Genomic DNA, 21264 nt, shown 5'->3' with positions numbered 1-21264 from the left:
TGCTAACGGTTTAGAATTGTGGCACCAAAGATGTTTTTGAAACGTCGCAGAACATATGAGATGTTCCGAAGACTGAAATTTAGATTTCAGACTAGTGCCCACGTCAAGAGGTATGAGACCTCTGACAAGTTTCTTAAGCCTGCAAAATAAGGGAGAAAAGCTCAATCGTTGAGCATGTGCTCAGATTGTCTGAGTACCACAATCGCTTGAATCGAGTGGGAGTTAATCTCCCAGATGAGATAGTGATAGTTCTCCATAGTCACTGCCACCAAGCTAGTAGAGCTTCGTGATGAACTATAACATATCAGGGATAGTTATGATGATCCTTGAGCTATTCGTGATGTTTGACACCGCGAAAGTAGAAATCAAGAAGGAGCATCAATTGTTGATGGTTAGTAAAACCACTAGTTTCTAGAAGGGCAGGGGCAAAAGGGATACTTCATGAAACAGCAAGTCGTTTGCTGCTCTAGTGAAGAATCCCAAGGTTGAACCCAAACCCGAGACTAAGTGCTTCTGTAATGAGAGGAACGGTCACTGAAGCAGTACTACCCTAGATATTTGGTAGATGAGAAGGCAGGCAAGGTCGACAGAAGTATATTAGATATACATTATATGAATGTGTACTTTACTAGTACTCCTAGCAGCACCAGGGTATTAGATACCGGTTCGGTTGCTAAGTGTTAGTAACTCGAAATAAAAGCTGCGGAATAGATGGAGACTAGCTAAAGGTGAGATGACGATATGTGTTGGAAGTGTTTCCAAGGTTGATGTGATCAAGCATCGCATGCTCCCTCTACCATCGAGATTTGGTGTTTGCGTTGAGCATGATTGGATTATGTTTATCGCAATACGGTTATTCATTTAAGGAGAATAATGGTTACTCTGTTTATTTGAATAATACCTTCAATGGTCTTGCACCTAAAATGAATCTCGATCGTAGTGATACACATGTTCGTGCCAAAAGATATAAAATAGTAATGATAGTTCCACATACTTGTGGCACTACCATTTGAGTCATATTGGTATAGAACGCATGAAGAAGCTCCATGTAGATGGATCTTTGGACTCACTCGTTTTTTGAAACGAAAGAGACATGCGAACCATGTCTATTGGTATATATGCATGAAGAAACTCCATGCAGATGGATCGTTTGGACTCACTTGATTTTGAATCACTTGAGACATGCAAATCGTACCACATGGGCAAGATGACTGAAAGGCCTCGTTTTCAGTAAGATGGAACAAGAGAGCAACTTGTTGGATGTAATACATTTTGATGTGTGCAGTCCAATGAGTGCTGAGGCATGCAGTGGATATCGTTAAGTTCTTACTTCACAGATGATTTGAGTAGATGTTGAGTGTATTTACTTGATGAAACACAAGTCTGAATTATTGAAAGGTTCAAGTAATTTCAGAGTGAAGTTAAAGATCGTCGTGACAAGAGGATAAAATGTCTGTGATATGATCATAGAGATGAGTATCTGAGTTACGAGTTTGGCACACAATTAAGACATTGTGGAAAGTGTTTCACAATTAATACCGCCTGGAACACCATAGTGTGATGGTGTGTCCGAACATCATAACTGCACCCTATTGGATATGGTGCATACCATGATGTTTCTTATCGAATTACCACTATCATTTATGGGTTAGGCATTAGAGACAACCGCATTCACTTTAAAAGGGGCACCACGCAATTCCGTTAAGACGACACCGTTTAGAGAAACCTAAGTTGTCGTTTCTTAAAAGTTTGGGGGTGCGATGCTTATGTGAAAAAGTTTCAAGATGATAAGCTCGAACCCAAAGCGGATAAATGCATCTTCATAGAAAACCCAAAACAGTTGGGTATACCTCCTATTTCAGATCTGGAAGCAAAAGTAATTGCTTCTAGAAACGAGTCCTTTCTCGAGGAAAAGTTTCTCTCGAAAGAATTGAGTGGGAGGATGGTGGAGTCTTGATAAGGTTATAAAACCGTCGCTTCAACTAGTGTGAAGCAGGGCACAGGAAGTTGTTCCTGTGGCACCTACACCAATTGAAGTGGAAGCTTATGATAGTGATCATGAAACTTCGGATCAAGTCACTACCAAACATCGTAGGACGACGAGGATGCGTACTACTTCAGAGTAATGCGTGATCCTGTCTTGGAAGTCATGTTGCTAGACAACAATGAACCTACGAGCTATGGAGAAGCGATGGTGGGCTCATATTCCGACAAATGGTTAGAAGCCATGAAATCCGAGATAAATGGATCTTTAAGAAGAAGACGGACATGGACGGTAATGTTACCGTCTATGAAGCTCGACTTGTGGCAAAGAGTATTTCCACAAGTTCAAGGAGTTGACTACGATGTGATTTTCTCATCCGTAGCGATGCTTAAGTCCGTCGGAATCATGTTAGCATTAGCTGCATTTATGAAATCTGGCAGATGGATGTCAAAACAAGTTTCCTTACCAGTTTTCGTAAGGAAAGGTTGTATGTGATACAATCAGAAAGGTTTTGTCGATCCTAAGGATGCTAAAATATATGCTAGCTCCAGCGATCCTTCCATGGATTAGAGCAAGCATCTCGGAGTCAGAATATAAGCTTTGATGGAGCGATCAAAGTTTTTGGGTTTATACAAAGTTTGTTAGAAACTTGTATTTACAATAAAGTGAGTGGGAGCGCTACAACATTTCTGATAAGTATATGTGAATGACATATTGTTGATCCGAAATGATGTAAAATTTCTGGAAAGCATAAAGGGTTGTTTGAAAGGAGTTTTTCAAAGGAAGACCTAGATAAAGCTACTTACATATTGGGCATCAAGATCTATAGAGATAGATAAAGACGCCCGATGATACTTTCAAAGAACGCACACCTTGACATGATTTTGAAAGAGTTCAAAATAGATCAGCAAAGAAGGAGTTCTTGGCTGTGTTACAAGGTGTAAGTATTGAGTAAGACTCAAGACCTGACCACAGCAGAAGAGAGAGAAAGGGTGGAGTGTGCTATTGAAAGAGTAGGACTCAAGACCCCTATGCTTTAGACGTAGGCTCTATAGTATGCTATGCTGTGTACCGCACATGAAGTGTGCCTTGCCATGAGTTGGTCAAGGGGTACAATAGTGATCTGGGAAAGGATCACATGACAGCGGTCGGACTTGTCCTTAGTATCTAGTGGACTAAGGAATTTTCTCGATTATGGAGGTGAAAAGGAGTTCGTCGTAAAGGGTTACGTCGATGCGAACTTTGACTCTAATCCGGATGACTCTGAGTAGTAAACCGGATTCGTATAGTAGAGCAATTATTTGAAATGGCTCCAAATAGCGCGTGGTAGCATCCACAAGATGACATAGATATTCGTAAAGCACACACGAATCTGAAAGATTCAGACCCGTTGACTAATAACCTCTCTCACAAGCATAACATGATCAAACCAGAACTCATTGAGTGTTAATCACATAGAGATGTGAACTAGATTGTTGACTCTAGTAAACTCTTGGGTGTTGGTCACATGGTGATGTGACCTGTCAGTGTTAATCACATGGTGATGTGAACTAGATTATTGACTCTAGTGCAAGTGGGAGACTGTTGGAAATATGCCCTAGAGGCAATAATAAATAGGTTATTATCATATTTCCTTGTTCATGATAATCGTTTATTATCCATGCTAGAATTGTATTGATAGGAAACTCAGATACATGTGTGGATACATAGACAACACCATGTCCCTAGTAAGCCTCTAATTTACTAGCTCGTTGATCAATAGATGGTTACAGTTTCCTGACCATGGACATTGGATGTCGTTGATAACGGGATCACATCATTAGGAGAATGATGTGATGGACAAGACCCAATCCTAAGCCTAGCACAAGATCGCGCAGTTCGTTTTCTCAGAGCTTTTCTAATGTCAAGTATCATTTCCTTAGACCATGAGATTGTGCAACTCCCGGATACCGTAGGAATGCTTTGGGTGTACCAAACGTCACAACGTAACTGGGTGACTATAAAGGTGCACTACAGGTATCTCCGAAAGTGTCTGTTGGGTTGGCACGAATCGAGACTGGGATTTGTCACTCCGTGTAAACGGAGAGGTATCTCTGGGCCCACTCGGTAGGACATCATCATAATGTGCACAATGTGACCAAGGAGTTGATCACGGGATGATGTGAGTTACGGAACGAGTAAAGAGACTTGCCGGTAACGAGATTGAACAAGGTATCGGGATACCGACGATCGAATCTCGGGCAAGTAACATACCGATAGACAAAGGGAATTGTATACGGGATTGATTGAATCCTCGATATCGTGGTTCATCCGATGAGATCATCGAGGAGCATGTGGGAGCCAACATGGGTATCCAGATCCCGCTGTTGGTTATTGACCGGAGAGTCGTCTCGGTCATGTCTGCGTGTCTCCCGAACCCGTAGGGTCTACACACTTAAGGTTCGGTGACGCTAGGGTTGTAGAGATATTAGTATGCGGTAACCCGAAAGTTGTTCGGAGTCCCGGATGAGATCCCGGACGTCACGAGGAGTTCCGGAATGGTCCGGAGGTAAAGATTTATATATGGGAAGTCTTATTTTGGTCGTCAAAAGTTTCGCACTTTATTGGTATTGTACCGGGAGTGCCGAAAGGGGTCCGGGGGTCCACCAAGGGGGTCCACCAGCCCCGGGGGGGCCACATGGGCTGTAGAGGGTGCGCCTTGGCCTATATGGGCCAAGGGAACCAGCCCCAAGAGGCCCATGCGCCAAGAGATAAGATAAACGGAGAGTCCTAAAGGGGGAAGGCACCTCCGAGGTGCCTTGGGGGGGAAGGACTCCTCCCTGGCCGCACCCTTCCTTGGAGGAAGGGGCAAGGCTGCCCCCCCCTCTCCCTTGGCCCTATATATAGTGGGGGGGAAGGGAGGGCAGCAATACCTAAGCCCTGGCGCCTCCCTCTCCCTCCCGTGACACCTCTTCCTCCCCGCTTGCGCTTGGCAAAGCCCTGCCGGGATCCCGCTACTTCCACCACCACGCCGTCGTGCTGCTGGATCTCCATCAACCTCTCCTTCCCCCTTGCTGGATCAAGAAGGAGGAGACGTCGCTGCTCCGTACGTGTGTTGAACGCGGAGGTGCCGTCCGTTCGGCGCTAGGATCATCGGTGATTTGGATCACGACGAGTACGACTCCATCAACCCCGTTCTCTTGAACGCTTCCGCTCGCGATCTACAAGGGTATGTAGATGCACTCCCCTTCCCCTCGTTGCTAGATTACTCCATAGATTGATCTTGGTAATGCGTAGAAAATTTTGAATTTCTGCTACGTTCCCCAACACATTTCCAGGCATTAGGGGGAGATTTCAAGTACCATAAAAATGCCAGGAAATTAGTGGAATGTTCAACACATTTCTGCCTCAAATCCACGTACTCAAAGATCTGAACCATGCGTTCAGAAGATTTGCAACACATTGCAAATAATCTGCCGGATTCATTTACTGACTATAAAGGTGTCACACAATCCTACAATCCTGTAAAAATACGCCTGAAAGAGTGGAGGTACCAGCAAAATCCACTCCACTCCTCGTTCAAAGCAACAGGGGGAGATGTATGGCAGAAGTACATCCGGATTCAGCTTCTCACAAGCAAGGATATCAAGGCCTGTGAATCAGTAAATGCAAGTCAACTTCACGTTGGCAGACACCTAATGGGTAGTATACACCCAGTGGACGGGAAACCTCCACCAACCCAGCTCATAGTGCACACAATGACCGGGACATCGGAATACCCGACTCAGTCGCATTGGGAAATCGCGAGAAGTCACTACGGGTAACGATATTTTCATCAACTATATATTGATATATAGATTCTGGAGAATCATATAACCGGAAGTCTACAATTGTCGACATACATTTCTCAACTAGATTGCAAAACCTTACAAATGATTCAGATCCAAAGACCATGGCCATGGCAAAGTGTGATCAACACTCGGACTGAACTCAAGCAAAGGGTATAATCTAGGTAGAAATGATCTTTCTCAATAATGGGAAGGTATTCATAAGCAATACCTACACCAGTTTTCTTCTGGAAACAGAATTGAGAACAACGAGGTGGTGAAACAAAGAGCAAGTATTGTAGCACAAGGGTTCACGCAGATACCCAACTATTCTCCAGAGGTGGAATCTCATTCCGATAACTTATATCATTGGCAGTTCAAAATCATCTATCTCTGCGGTTGATAGACGTAGTGATCACATGTCCATGTGGATCACTAGATTCAGACATATATGATTGATTTCCGATGGAATCTCAATTCTGAATCGAAATACAAAATGCAACATACATTGTGTAAAATTGGTAAGCCACCATACGGCTTATTGTTGTCGGTACATATGGTACAACCGACGTAGTGAGATCCTTGTACACAAGGATTACTCCTACAATGATGATTATCCATGTGTTGTGTGTCTGCAATGACGACACATGTAATCATCTAAGTGACGGACTTCAAAATGAAGGATTTGGGTAAACCAAAATACCGCTCGTTACTACAACTTGAGCACGTTCATTCATACATTATGGTATACTATGTTGTCTATATCCAAAATATATTGGAGAATTTCATTGTGGACAAATCTTATCTATCCATAACTCTCATGGTAGTTCATTCTTTAGACGTAGAGAAAGATCTATTAGACCGAGAGATGATGGAAATGAGATATTGGGACTCAACGTTCCATAATGCCATTGGATCCACCAAACACAATTGGTTGGTACTCAAGAATATCTTTCGATATCTCCAAGGCATGAAACATCTTGTCCTGGTTTTTTTAGTTTCGGAGAAATCTGAACACTAATATCATTGGATACATCGATCAGATCCCCACTATCAGATCGTAGACAAGTTTAGTGTTCCTACTAGGTGTGTTAGCCCTCTCATGAAGAGTCTTCAAATCAGACCTCATGGCTACATTCACCAACCATTATCTCAACGATAATGTGTCTTGTGTTGCCCGGATGCAAACAGGTTAAATAATAAGCAATATCACTATATTGCATATCTTGCAAGTCAAATCATGCGACTGATTTGTTCAGCGGGTCTCTACCAACTTCTATGTTTCGGTATGTGACGGCTTCGAATTTTTGCAAGAATCAGGGGGAGTATCTTCTTGAATTGTTCCTGTTCAATGCATCATATTATACTCTTTTTCCCTTCATGAAGGTTTTTAATGAGGTAATATCAACATGAGATCATATGTCATACTTTCTGTTTTCCCCACGGGGTTTTTAGGAAAGTATATACGACATATTTATTGTCCTCTAAATTCTATGAGTTTCTCATATTGATTTAAAAGAGACAATAACCATTATATGTTGCATCATTTTCTCCTTATTTTCCCACCGGGTTTGAAGGAGTTTTAGAAACATATATGCACTATTCTCCTCATATTTTTCCCACAGGGTTTTTGGAGGAGTCTTTCTCAAGATGCTTGTGATCAAAGATCGAACAAAGGATTCTCAAGATTTCTCGAGAAATTCTTGGGCGGATGTGTATGCACAAGAAGCTGCGTTGTACAAGGGGGAGTGTTAGAAATAGATGTCCAATGCCGTACGGACATGTCTGCCCGGTCAGGCACTTCATTGTGTTCGTAAGGACGCCTATGTCCGTACCGACGCGTCCTTGTAATTACCGCCTCAAAGGCGACTGTACAGAGGGTATATATACCCGAATCCTTTGATCGATAAATAGAGTTTTGATTGCATCTCTCAATTCTTTCAACAAATTGTACTCCACTATTTTGCGTTCCATGGTCGAGGGGATTTAAGATTGAAGTTCCATAATGTGGGAGGCCGCCAGGTCTTTTCTTTTTCATGCATGTAGCTCACGTAGTCGGGTCTTCTCTTCTCTTTGCTTCGAGTAGGAATGCTTGAGAAATTTAGGGCCCTTTTGTAGATAGTTCACCTAGCAATCTATCCATCTAGCTCACGTACTGGATTTAATTCCCTTTTTTAGAAAGCTCACGTACGAATCCATCCATCCTTCATTCGGTTTAATTCATCCATCCTTCATTCAGTTCACTACATATAGCTTCGCACACGTATATAAATTGTTACGACTGTATGTAAACGAGTAATATGCGACTATTGAGCATATTTTATTTTCCTTATTTCCTAGGTAGCTGGGCTGGCTAAACTGCGCGGGGTGTGATATTCTCAGACACCGAATCGACTTGTGTTTGTAAGGCGTGAGTAAAAATCCAGAAAGAAAGATGAGTTGAAGGATCGTACTCACGATCTCAAACACCCGACACAGTGTTGTCATTCACTCGAATAAACATGTCCTGCTAACCAATGACCAACTTAAATATTTAAGAACATACTGCAATGTCAGATTCGAAACATTCTATGATTTTTTTTACTTTTCAAAAAATAATTATAATTATGAATTGCCAAATATTCTTCGAAACATGAATAAATTTTGAAATCCCAAACAATTTTCAAAACTTCAATTTGTTTTTTGGAAGTTTCATACATTTTCAGAAATACAGAAACAAAATTTCAAACGGGGACATTTTCTAAAATTCACAAACATTTTTCAAAAACATTGACCTTTTATAAGAACACAAGCATTTTTAGAATTTCTGAACAATTTTCAAAAAACGGGAACATGTTTACCATTCAGAACAATTTTAGAAAATGTGTAATTTTTTAACGCGAACATTATTTGAATTTGTGAACATTCCTCTAAAGCAAGAATATTTTTCCATTTTGGAGCATTTTATAAAATGCACTTTTCTTTAAGAATCTTGAACAATTTTGGAAAATACAATTTTTTTGAAAAAATGGGAACATTACTTTCCATTTAAAAATTTCAGTGTACTTTTCCAGCAAGCTCACGTGCCAATTCATCCATCCGTCGTCCGGCATAATAGATCCATACTTCATATATCTTATTATTAGTACATGTAGGTTCACACACGTTTATAAATTGGTATGACGTATGTAAAGAGCAATATGGGTCTATTTTAAATATTTTTATGTTGAACTCTTGAACATTTCACTGCAATAAGATTTTTTTTCGAATTTGGAACATTTTTAAAGATGCAATGTTTTTAAAATTCTCGAACAATTTTATAAATCAGAAACATTTTTTCCGTTTTCAACAAATTTCAGAATGACACTTTTTTTAATATCTGAACATTTTTAGAAAGGCAATAAAATTTTGGAAGTCTGACCATTCTTCAAAATTTCGAACAAAATTGAAATTCTAAACATTTCATAAAATAATTATTTGATCAAAAAAGTAAAAAGAAAAAAAGAAAAAAGAAAAAAGAAAAAAGAAAGAGGAAATAAAAAGAGAAAGTAACATAAAATGTTAAATATAAAATAAAAATAAAAAACTAAAAACGGGCCCGCCCAATCCAGGGCTATCTGTGAGAACCTCTGACTATCTGTTGCCACGTGCGGTAAATAGGATTTTCCCACCTGCGTGGTCAGGGAAATAAGCAGGCTGTCTTTAATGGGCTATAGCATGCGGCCCATGTACGAAATTCTGGACAAACCATTATTTTCTTGTAACAGATGGACGCACAAAAAATTAGTACCACCTCGGATAGTAAAAAAAAATCTATTCGGCGGTGAACGGATGAAAAAATCGGAGAAACACGCCTTACTTTATTAGTAGACATAGAGGTATAGATATAGATTCTCCAATAACATGCTTATTTTCCCATTTTCCTTGCTATACGCCACTATTAACCGTGTGTATGACCGCCAATTACTTTCCCTTTAAGGGAGAGTCTGATTGGTAATGCGTTTTGGAACCTCGGATCCGGTGAGCCCCGTTGTTGAAAAAATAAATCAAAAATATTTTTTTCCTTACTGTAGAGAATTCTACAAGCAACTCCACATGTGTATAGATGTATTCGACACAAGTGTAAATTTCCTTTTGGACATATTCAAATTTTTACTATTTCAAATCCACAAAATTTGTCTTTTCTGTGCATCTCACATGTTAAAATATCTCCAAATGATTCATGAAGAAAATTTATCTCCAAATGAAATTTTACACATATATAGAATACATACATATATATAGAAAACATGTATATGCATCTATACACAAATGTAGAATACATCTACATGCATATGATGTTTTCTAAAAATCTTAAAGGCCGGCCCAAATGCCACAATCAACGTAGTCCATCCTCTAGTTCTGCTATCTCATCTCACCGAAGCTCAGGCCCGGTCCTGAGATTTCAGGGGCCCGGGGCGACATTAGACCACGGACCCTTTAATATACCCCTAAAAAAATCTTTATAAAATTTTACAAATAAACAAGTAAATGCATTAAAATGATAATCTTGCCAAGTAATTCATAAATATTATCTGAAAAAATCTAACTTCTTAGATGCAAAGTAATAATGTTGTTATCCATGGAAAGTGCAAAGAGAATAAGAGACATACTTTATGTAAATTTTGGAGGTGACGATGACCAGTAGGCACGGTGTGACTCAGCCTCTCGACTCGACCGTGTGAGGGTGATGATGGGGCATCAGGAGATCAAGTATTAGTCGTACTAGATCAAACATTGGTCGTTGGAGGTCATATATCAAATCAAGCCAAATTGTGGATGTCATCTTATAAGCCAAATTAAGCTCGTGCTGGTGAAGGATGAACTAAACTTTTGGTACGGTGAAACCGATAGCCAAGAAAATTCTACAACTTAAAATATATAATCAACCAGATAATAAAAACTACAGTGGGCCTATATGAACATATTCAGGGAAAGGTTAGACATAACACGTACCTGACTTAATAAAGTTGTTAGAATAATCTTTTTTGGATCAATCGATCACTAATTCCATCTTCCAGAAAAAAGGGATATGCTCCAACTCAAAAAAGGGAGATTGCTAATTCTGTTGAACCAATATTTTGAATTGGAGCTCACTGTGTGTCCCACCGTCATTTTTGAATTGGGGCTGACCGTGTGACCCACATCCATTTTTGTAACTAGAAGAAAAAGGGGATTCTAGCCTGGTGTGACCCACCACAATGTTTTTTTTGACAATCAATACCATGATATATTTATAGTAGCGAACTGTACATGTTAGAGATACATAAGCTGACTACAGCGATTACAAAATAAATTCTAAAAGAAACAAGCAAATCTTCGAGATCTTCAAATTCTTTCTTCTTCCATGACAGGATCTTATACTTTTCTAAAGGTAGCCCCAGGAGAATAACAAAGGTATCAATCCACAAACATGTAAATACCAACGAGGGTTCTCCTATAGTTTTGATTTGAGCCGCAATGCCAAGGCTGCGATGCACGCACGCAGCCATTAAAATAATCAACCAACATCGGCAGGAGCACCAACACCGGTATTCCGGGGACAAAAAACCGAACAGCTAGGCCGACGTCGGTGGGAGCCGAGACACTAGTGCAGAATCGGGCTTTAGCGTCGGTTCGTAAGGGCCTTTAGTGCCGGTTCCACAACCGGCACTAAAGAGTGGGGACTAAAGGTCCCCCCTTTAGTACCGGTTCATCACGAACCGACGCTAAAGTGCCACCACGTGGCACGAGCCAGGCTCGGGTGCGTATAGGACATTAGTACCGGTTGGTAACACCAACCGGTACTAAATGTTTGGGGATGTTTTGGTTTTATTTTTTATTTTTCCTTTAATTTTATGTTTTCAGTTTAATTTAGTGATTATTTTAGTTGTTAAATCATTAGGTGAAAGTACCGCAGATTAGTTTCGACTGGATGCATGTGGATCCTAGCTAGCTAAGTGATCAAGTATATGCTAGATGATCAAGTATAATATGGATATGGCATATACTTGATCACTTAGCTAGGATCCATCCAGCTGAAACTAATGTGCGGTTTCTTTCATAAATGATATAATAACTCATCATCATCGTCATCATATTAATATAAAAACTCTTGCATCATATCATCAACAACAGTATACTAGCTAGCTAAAAATCATCATAGTCGTCATTACCACTGTTTAATCATCATAGTCATTACCGCTATCTAATCACCACCAACACTAGCTTAAAGAAGAAACATTCACTTGTACCAGAAGCAAAGATATCATCGAGTTCAACATGGTCATGATATTATAAGCGTTCATAACACCACAAAAGCAAATCACTCTTTGAGATTAAGTTCAGGACGTAGAACACGGACATGAGAGGACAAGTACTAAGAGCATGAACTAGCTAAATCACTCCTGCTGCTCTCTCTCTCAGGTAAAATAGCATAGAACATGTATAGCTCTCCTGATTCATCATACTGGAGCATGCAGATGAACCTGTCTCCTAATCATGGGCTGCGCTTCTCATTGCTGCCCCAGTACTTCTTTGGGATCGTTAACAATTTTGCTCCAATCTTTCACTATTAAGCATTCATCGCTTTTAGAAATCCTGAATGCACTCATGTGCAATGTAGGATATCTTGGCCGTAAGCTAACCATTGACATGTGACCTTTAGTCTTGATCCACTGAGGCACAAACGGGAGTCCCTGTTGAAGAACATCGTATAGTAATTAATATACTTAGCAATGAAAGTTTAGCAAAAAAATAATGTATGCAAAAGATGCACTGAGGACAAATAGTAAAAAATCTTACCATCTTTCGTAAATAGATGTGACCGTAGTTCAATACGATCACTATTGGTCGCACGTTTTGAGTACTAACATTTCTAAGTGCAGGAAAAAAATTTGTCTTGACAGTATGAAGATCCTCAAGCCATGAAACATAATGACTTATCTCCTCGCAATTTAGTTCAGCTCCGGGACAGTAGTAGGTCCTGTCTACGAAGCGCCGGACATGTTTGCTTGAATGGAAATAAGCTGTCAATAGAAATTAGTTGTCAACTATTTTGAATAAACAATATCAAAGACATAAATATGGTTGAGAAACTCACATAATGGTAGAACTGGAGGCGTCTGCACATCGGCCCAGATGTCTCTATTACCTTCAATATCATCTTCCGGAAGAATATCAAAGGTGATAACCATATCAGGCTCAAATGCATAAGCCTTGCATAGTGCTTGCCAAGTTCTGCATTCAAAATAGGTGTACGTGTCTGCATTGTATAATTTGACGTTAAAAGTATAACCATGCTCGGTCTTCAGGTAAACTCTCTTTACCTCCATAATTTCCATAGCACTGAAACCTATCTTATCCAAGACAAAAATTCTTGCATGGCAGGGGATGCGCTAGTAGAATAGTGAAAATTTAAAATTATAAGTTGAAGCAAATGAAGCATATATAAGTCATGCTTAATTACGAAAAAAGACTTGTCGTTGTGACTTACTGTATCCACTTCGAAGGTCTCATCCAGCTTGATGCTGAAGCGCCTATCATCAACAAGGAAATTTCTGTCGCACAGGCCGCGCTGGTCTTCACAGTATTCGCACATAATGAAATCTTCTTCGTCGTCAGACGACATTTCCTATGTTTATATAGGTGAAACACTAAACACTTACTAGTTCTATTAATTCAACTAATTAAACTACTTCTATTAATTCAACTAATTCAACTAAGCATTTACTAAAAATAAAATTGTTCTATTAATTTTCTTACTAAAATAAAGTAGCTGGTTCTATATAGTAATATTTTAATTAGATCATCAAATCTTAGATATCTAAATTTTCTTACTAAAAATAAACTAGTTTTATTAATTCAACTAATTCAACTAAGAATTTTCTAAAAATAAACTAGTTCTATTAATTTTCGTACTAAAATATATAAAGTAGCTATATATAGTAGTAATTTAATTAGATCATCAAATCTCATATACCTAAATTTTCTTACTAAAAATAAATAGTTCTACTAATTCAACTAGTTCAACTAAGCATTTACTAAAAATAAACTAGTTATATTAATTCAACTAGTTCAAATAATAATCTCATATACCTAAATTTTCTTACTAAAAATAAACTTGTTCTATTAATTTTCATACTAAAAATAAACTAGGTATATTAATTCAACTAGTTCAAATCTCATATATATACCTAATTAATATCTAGCTAATTCATCTAACAATTGACATTAATATTTAACAACTTTTCCATATAATTCATCTAACATTAACATTCTAACATTCTTATCTACGTAACTCATCTAACATTAATCTAAACAACAGAAAACAGAAAATAAGTAAAAAAAAGTGTGTGTGTGTGTACGTATGTGTGTGTGTACGAGCGGGGGGCGGCGGCGTACGGGCGGCGGCACGAGACGGCGACGCGACGGGGACGGTGCGACGACGGGCGGCGGGCCGGGGGCGACGGCGCGATCGAGACGGCGACGTAGTACGGGGCGGCGGCGACGGGCGGCGGGGGCGACGGCGGGGACGGTGACAACGGGCGGCGGGGGCGACGGCGCGCGGCGGGGGCGGCGAGGGCGGCGGGGCCGGCTAGGGCGGCGCGCGATGGGCGTCGGTGCGGCGGCGGCGGCGATGTCGCGCGAAGAAGTTGGAGAAGAAGTGGTGGTCGATGAAACTGAATGTTTCGTAAGTGCCATATATATAGGAGGGCCCTTTAGTACCGGTTGGTGCCACCAACCGGTACTAAAGGCCAATTTTCGCCAGGCCAAGCGGCGGGAAACGGCCCCCTTTAGTACCGGTTCGTGGCATGAACCGGTACTAAAGGCCCACGCATTAGTACCGGTTGGAGCCACCAACCGGTACTAATGGTTGTGCGCTGCCACCCACGGTGCACAATGTTTAGTCCCACCTCGCCGAGCGAAGGGCAGCCGCACTGGTTTATAAACCCAGTCGCGGCTGCTCCTTCGAACTTCTCTATATAGCAGGCTTCTGGGCCTAACTATGGCGTGCTGCCCTGTGAGCCTGCTGGCTCTTCTGGGCCTGAATTTGCACACCCTAGGTCTGGCAGGCCCACTCGGCAGCGCCCCAACAATTTTTTATATAGTTTTTTTTCTTTTCTGCATTATTTATTTTCTTCTATTTATTTATGAGTAACTTTTTTATATAGTTTTTTCTTTTCTGTTTTATTTATTTTCTTCTATTTATTTTTGAGTAACTTTTTTATATAGTTCATTTTGTACAGATTTTCAATTTCACGGTCATTTAGCTCTTTAAACAAATCGGTAAATGATTGAAAAACAGCAAATGATGTCAGAACGTGTTGGAAATTGATGACGTCGCTTTGAATGCTGCATACTGAACACAAAAATAGGCTGGAGTTCAAATAAGTTTAAAAAACATTGAAGTGCCCGTGTAACAGATGAGTTCTCGTCCGAAACCCTAATACTCCGAAAGAGATTGCCCAGTTTGTACACGAAGTGCGTCCAGTTTTCGCCGTGACCCTCTCTACTCTTTTGCATATGCTATGCGGGTGAAATGATGATACCATGCGAAGTTCCAACATTTTCAGAGTTCATTTTGTAGTGATTTTCAATTTCACGGTCATTTAGCTCTCTAAACAAATCGGTAAATGACTGGAAAACAGCAAATGATGTCAGAACGTGTTGGAAATTGATGACGTCGCTTTGAATGCTGCATACTGAACGCAAAAATAGGCTGGAGTTCAAATAAGTTTAAAAAACATTGAAGTGCTCGTGTAACAGATGAGTTCTCGTCCGAAAGCCTGATACTCCGAAAGAGATTGTCCAGTTTGTACACGAAGTGCGTTCAGTTTTCGCCGTGACCCTCTATACTCGTTTGCACATGCTATGCGGGTGAAATGATGATACCATGCCAAGTTCCAACATTTTCAGAGTTCATTTTGTAGTGATTTTCAATTTCACGGTCATTTAGCTCTCTAAACAAATCGGTAAATGACTGAAAAACAGCAAATAATGTCAAAACATGTTGGAAATTGATGACGTCGCTTTGAATGCTGCATACTGAACGCAAAAATAGGCTGGAGTTCAAATAAATTTAAAAAACATTGATTATCATAAAAAATACATTGATTATCAATGATCTTTTTGTGTACAATCTGAATTGTCAATATGAGTCCTCAACGGTTTAGAAACCGGTGAAGACTCATATTGCGACCACAAATTCTACACATAGAGTTCAATGAAGACCAAGTACTTGTGATAGTTTGAGAAGTAACATATTTAAGGTGGGCAAAATCTTGCTAGGAGAGCGAGGTGGGACTTAAAACAGCCTGCCACAACATCTTTACTACCAGTTCATGCCACGAACCGGTACTAAAGGTTCGCACTGAAGCGGTACTAAAGATCTCCTCCCGCCTAGCCGTTTGAACCGGCACTAATGGACACATTAGTGCCGGCTCAAATGCAAACCGGGACTAATGTATCTCACATTTGACCCTTTTTCTACTAGTGAGAGTACGAATCACCATTGTCGAGAACGTAGCAGCCGGGACTGATATTGCGAGGACAATCATCCTCGCGGCAACCATGACAAAAAAACAAAAGCGATCTGGCGAAATAAGATCTGAAAGACCATACCTAGACAAATTTAATCTTTCAACACCACCATTGACGTCGGGAAGGATATCTCGCCGTCGAACGAAGGGACGAAGATTACTTATTGTAGACGATGTCATCTCCAAAGAAGAAAACGACTACCAAGACCTAAACCAATATAAAGAAAACACTAATAATATGATGAACTCCACTCATAGGTTGGGTCCCCACCCCTCCCGACACCAGTGACCCACCACAATGTTATTAGAGCTTTTTTTAGCGCAATTTTTTTAGAGCTGACCCAACAGGCTACCACAAGGCATATACACAGCTAAAAGGAAAAGGCCCAAGGCCAAGCTCAATACCATATGCCGATTCCAGCGGTGTAGAAGCACGCCATCTTCTGCAACTCTCGCTCTGGAGGACGCTGGTTTGTGTCCGGCTAGTAGGAGCGATGTCCATGTGAGTTTTTTTTTCATACCAATTTGAGAGCTTTATTCAACAAAAGAGCTCCTAGCATCATCAGCCATAAGGCTAGTGAGTAGGAAAGAGGGTCTAGATTCAGTCCAACTTTCGGTGACCAACAATGTGCATGCATGTTTTGCACAAAGGTGGGCCGGTACATTGGCTGATCTTATTACATGTTGAATAACAAAAGAAGAAAAAGAGGAAGCTAGCTCTCCAATTTCTAAAAGTAATGGTGCCACAACAGAAAGGCTATTGTGACGAGTGTTTCAGAGATTAACAATCTCCAGGCAGTCTGTTTCCATGATCACATGGGAGAAGCCACGTAGATTAGCAAAGATAACTCCATCTCGCAGCGCCAAAGTCTCCCGTATGAACGGATCCGATATCCCCGGATGGGGTTTGCTCCAAGCACCCAACAAGGCATTTGTGGAGCGGGCTACACCTCCCGCGCCCACCTTATTGGAGTCCACATTCACAGCTGCATCTGTGTTTATCTTGACGACTCCCAACTCTGGAGGAATCCACCCATAGCCAGGTAGTGTTGAAGCATGTGTATCGGGCAAATCAAGCAAAGCCAAATCCTCCCGAATTCTCTTGACTGAAATAAAAGGGTCAAGCTGAACATCATCATGAGTAACTCTATTCCTCGAGTGCCATATGGACCACATCACGGAGATCATTTGAGCCCTTTGAACATCAAAGAACCTCCCATCACATATGATGTCATGGGACCATGTAGCCGGGTGCAAGCGTGGCCTTCGAAGATCAAACATTGCAAAAGCTTGTTCCCAGAACAGCTTGGCGTGGGAGCAATGCACTAACGCGTGCATTAGATCCTCATCCATCGCGTTACAGACATTACATCTGCTAATTACCTTTATATGACGATGCCTCAAGGTACTTTCATCTGGTAGAATTCCACGAACTACTCTCCACCAGAAAACGCGAACCTTTGGCAAGACCTTGAGCTTCCATAGTGACTTCCACATCTGTTCATCTGTCTGTGAGGATCCGGTAACCGTCCCTTCCCCTAGAGCTGCAAACTCCTTCTGGGCCACAAGAGCACGGTATGCCGATTTTACAGAATAGATGCCACTCCTTTCATGAGCCCAAGCAAGAAAATCATCACCACCCCCCGTCCTTAGCGGAATATTCAGAATAGCATCGGCACCGGGGGCTGTAAACACGTCCCTGATCAATTCTCGATGCCAGGTCCAGATGTCCGGGTCGATAAGATGATCAACAGTCTCGAGGGTAGTCCCCCCTGGTACAACCATGGGCGATAGAGTAGCGAGACCTGGAATCCAACGGTCATGCCAAATTGAAATGGTGGAACCGTCTCCCACCCTCTTGATCAAACCCGCGCGGAGCGCCGCCCTGCCAGCCACTATCGCTCGCCATATGGCAGAGGAAGTCTCTGGCACCGTGGCCTCCATGAAATCACTGTCGGGAAAATAGCGGCCCTTCATCACCCGAGCACACAACGACTCGGGTTTAGTGATAAACCTCCAACCGTGTTTGCCGAGCAGCGACAAATTGAAAAGATTCAAGTCCCAAAATCCCATTCCACCACGAGCTTTCGGAGTAGCAAGTTTCTCCCACGCCACCCAATGAAGAGAGCGACGATCCAAGAAGCCACTCCACCAGAACTTTGCCATGCTGGCTGTCAGGCTTTTGCATACCTTTTTTGTTAAAAGGAAGCAACTCATACTAAACATTGGGATTGCTTGAATAACCGACTTGATAAGTGATTCTCTCCCAGCACATGCAAGGAGTCTCTCAACCCATCCGTTCATTTTACTCCGAGATCTCTCACCAATGTGGTCAAAAGTACCACTAGTAATCCTCCCTACGGCAGTTGGGAGGCCAAGATACCGTTCGTTGAACGCCTCCACTTAAATGCCCAACATAATTTTCAGTTCATGCCGTCTAACAATTGGGGTATTTGGCGTGAAAAACACCGCACTTTTCTCTCTATTGACATCTTGGCCGGAGCATGAAGCATAGATCCTCAAAATTGCATTCAACCGAACCACGCTCTCCTGTGTTGCACTAATGAAGATGAGACCGTCATCGGCAAATAATAGGTGGCTCACCCATGGTGCCCGAAAGGATACACGGATCCCTCTGTCTATATAAGGTGATCCATATGAATTCAACAGCGAAGTAAGGCCTTCTGCACACAAAAGGAAGAGAAAAGGCGATACAGGATCTCCTTGACGCAAGCCACAAGACGGTGTAAAGAAAGGCAGAAGTTCCTCGTTTACTCTCACTGTGAAACGGACCGAAGAGACACACTTCATTATTAAGTTCACAAAGTTGCCACTGAATCCAAGCTTAGTCATGATAGCCTGTAAGTAATGCCATTCAACTCGATCATAGGCCTTCATCATGTCTAACTTGACAGCACATGAATAATTCTTCCCCTTCTTCCTCCTTCTCATCGTGTGGACGCTCTCAAAGGCCACGACGACATTATCAGTAATCAACCTGCTAGGGACAAAAGCACTTTGCTCCTCGCCAACCACAATGTCCATTAGCTCTTTCAAGCGATTAGTGATCATCTTAGCCCCGATCTTGTAGGGAACTGGACACAAAGATATGGGTTGGTACTGAGCAATGCATTGAGGGTTATGTACCTTTGGTATGAGTGTTATCGAGGTATCATTGAAACCCGCAGGTAGCTCACCCCCATTAAGAAACCCCAAAACTGCGGGTACTAGATCTCCTTGAATAATATTCCAATGCCTCTGGAAGAACCCAGCAGTAAAACCATCAACACCCGGAGCCTTCGAGGGAGACATCTGGAAAAGGGCAGCACGGACCTCCTCCGGTTCATAGGGTTTATCCAGCAACATATTCATTTCCTCGGTAACACGCTCGGGGACATATTGCAGCAGCTCATTCATATCATTATAACCTTGAGAGGAATATAGGTTTTGATAGAATGACTGAACTTCCGCCATATCTTCGGCTTCGGATACGCAAAAAGATCCATCGGCTCGACAAAGATTGGCAATTCTATTCAAATGCTTTCTTTGTGCCGCTTGTTCATGATAGTAAGCTGTGTTGCGATCCCCTTTCCGCAGCCACGGCACTGTAGAACGTTGCCTCATCCAGACCTCCTCTTGCCTCAGAGCTTCACGAAGTTTCAGCACTGTGGCTTTCTCCTCGTCCGACGGGCCTCTCCCGACAGATTGTTTTCTCAATAGCTCGAGCTTGGACTGGAGTTTCTTCACCTTCTTGGCGAGGCAACCAAACTCCTTAGCTCCCCACGCTCCTAGCTCACTCTGGAGCTTATGTAACGTGTCCTGTATACCTGCATGGCCCTGCCCAGCATGATTCCTTCTCCACGCCCCAGCAACAAAGTTATCATACTCTGCATGGGACTGCCAAACATCCTCATACCGAAATAGTTTTGGCCTCCGCGGTGATTGAGCGAATTGCTTTTCGACCAAAACAAAGCAGTGATCCGATTCCACCGTGCTGATGTGCCGAACACGCACTGGATCAAATCTCTGAAGGAAAGCTTCATTCGCTACTCCTCTATCAAGGCGTGCTTTAACGTTCATCGCCCCGCCTTGTTTATTATCCCATGTAAATGGTACCCCTGAGAACCCTAAGTCCTGCAAGGAACAATCTTCCAATGCTTCCCGAAAAGCTAACATTTGCATCTCCGAACGCGCAGCCCTGCTAAAATGTTCTGACCCGTACATAGTCTCATTAAAATCTTCGAGACACATCCAAGCATGGTGCGGTATTGCATGCAACATTCTCAAGCATCGCCAGCTATGGTGACGATCTTCAGATCTTGGGGCTCCATAAAACCCCATAAACCTCCACTCCGGAGTAGACAAGTCACTTGCCCTGACCATAACATCAATATGTCCAGAGCTATAGCTCTTCAATTCAACTTTAACATCACATGACCAAAATAGGCCAATTCCTCCACTTAAACCAGCACTATCCACCGCAAAACATCCCGCAAAACCCAAACTGTGTTGCAGAATCTCCACCCTCTTCGCTCTGATCTTTGTCTTTGAAACAAAGAGCAAAGCAGGCCCTTCTTGCTTCATCAACTTACGAAGCTCTCGAACTGCCTCGGGGTTCCCAAGCCCCCGGCAGTTCCAACTCAAGCATTTCATGGCTCCTGGCAGGGCTGTCCAGCAGCCGCTGCCGAATTTTCAGATGATGGGGGGTGGGCTTCTTCTTCTTCGGATCAGGTTCCATGATTCTAGCATCTTCCCCCCAGTCTCCCTCCATACCAGCCGAACCATCTGCTTTCTGAGCTGTAAACACCACCATCTCAATAGGGCTGCCATCTGCACTTGTCATGTTTCCCGTACTTGGCAGAGCAAGATTTTCAACCCTACGATAAACTTTCTCAGTCGGAGGGCCACCCTTTCTTTTGTGTAAGATTTTCTTCTT

The 21264-nt window shown here is 41.9% G+C and overlaps 1 pseudogene; it reads right to left on the bottom strand.

Moving 5' to 3' along the window:
• Positions 1–16840: 16840 nt before the first annotated feature.
• On the bottom strand, positions 16841–20408 carry LOC141026899 (uncharacterized; annotated as a pseudogene).
• Positions 20409–21264: the final 856 nt, after the last annotated feature.

This window comes from Aegilops tauschii, chromosome 7, assembly GCF_002575655.3.
Source record: "Aegilops tauschii subsp. strangulata cultivar AL8/78 chromosome 7, Aet v6.0, whole genome shotgun sequence".
Lineage (NCBI taxonomy): Eukaryota > Viridiplantae > Streptophyta > Magnoliopsida > Poales > Poaceae > Aegilops > Aegilops tauschii.
Note: the sequence above shows the minus strand (reverse complement) of the source record. Positions and strands in the feature narration are given on the sequence as shown.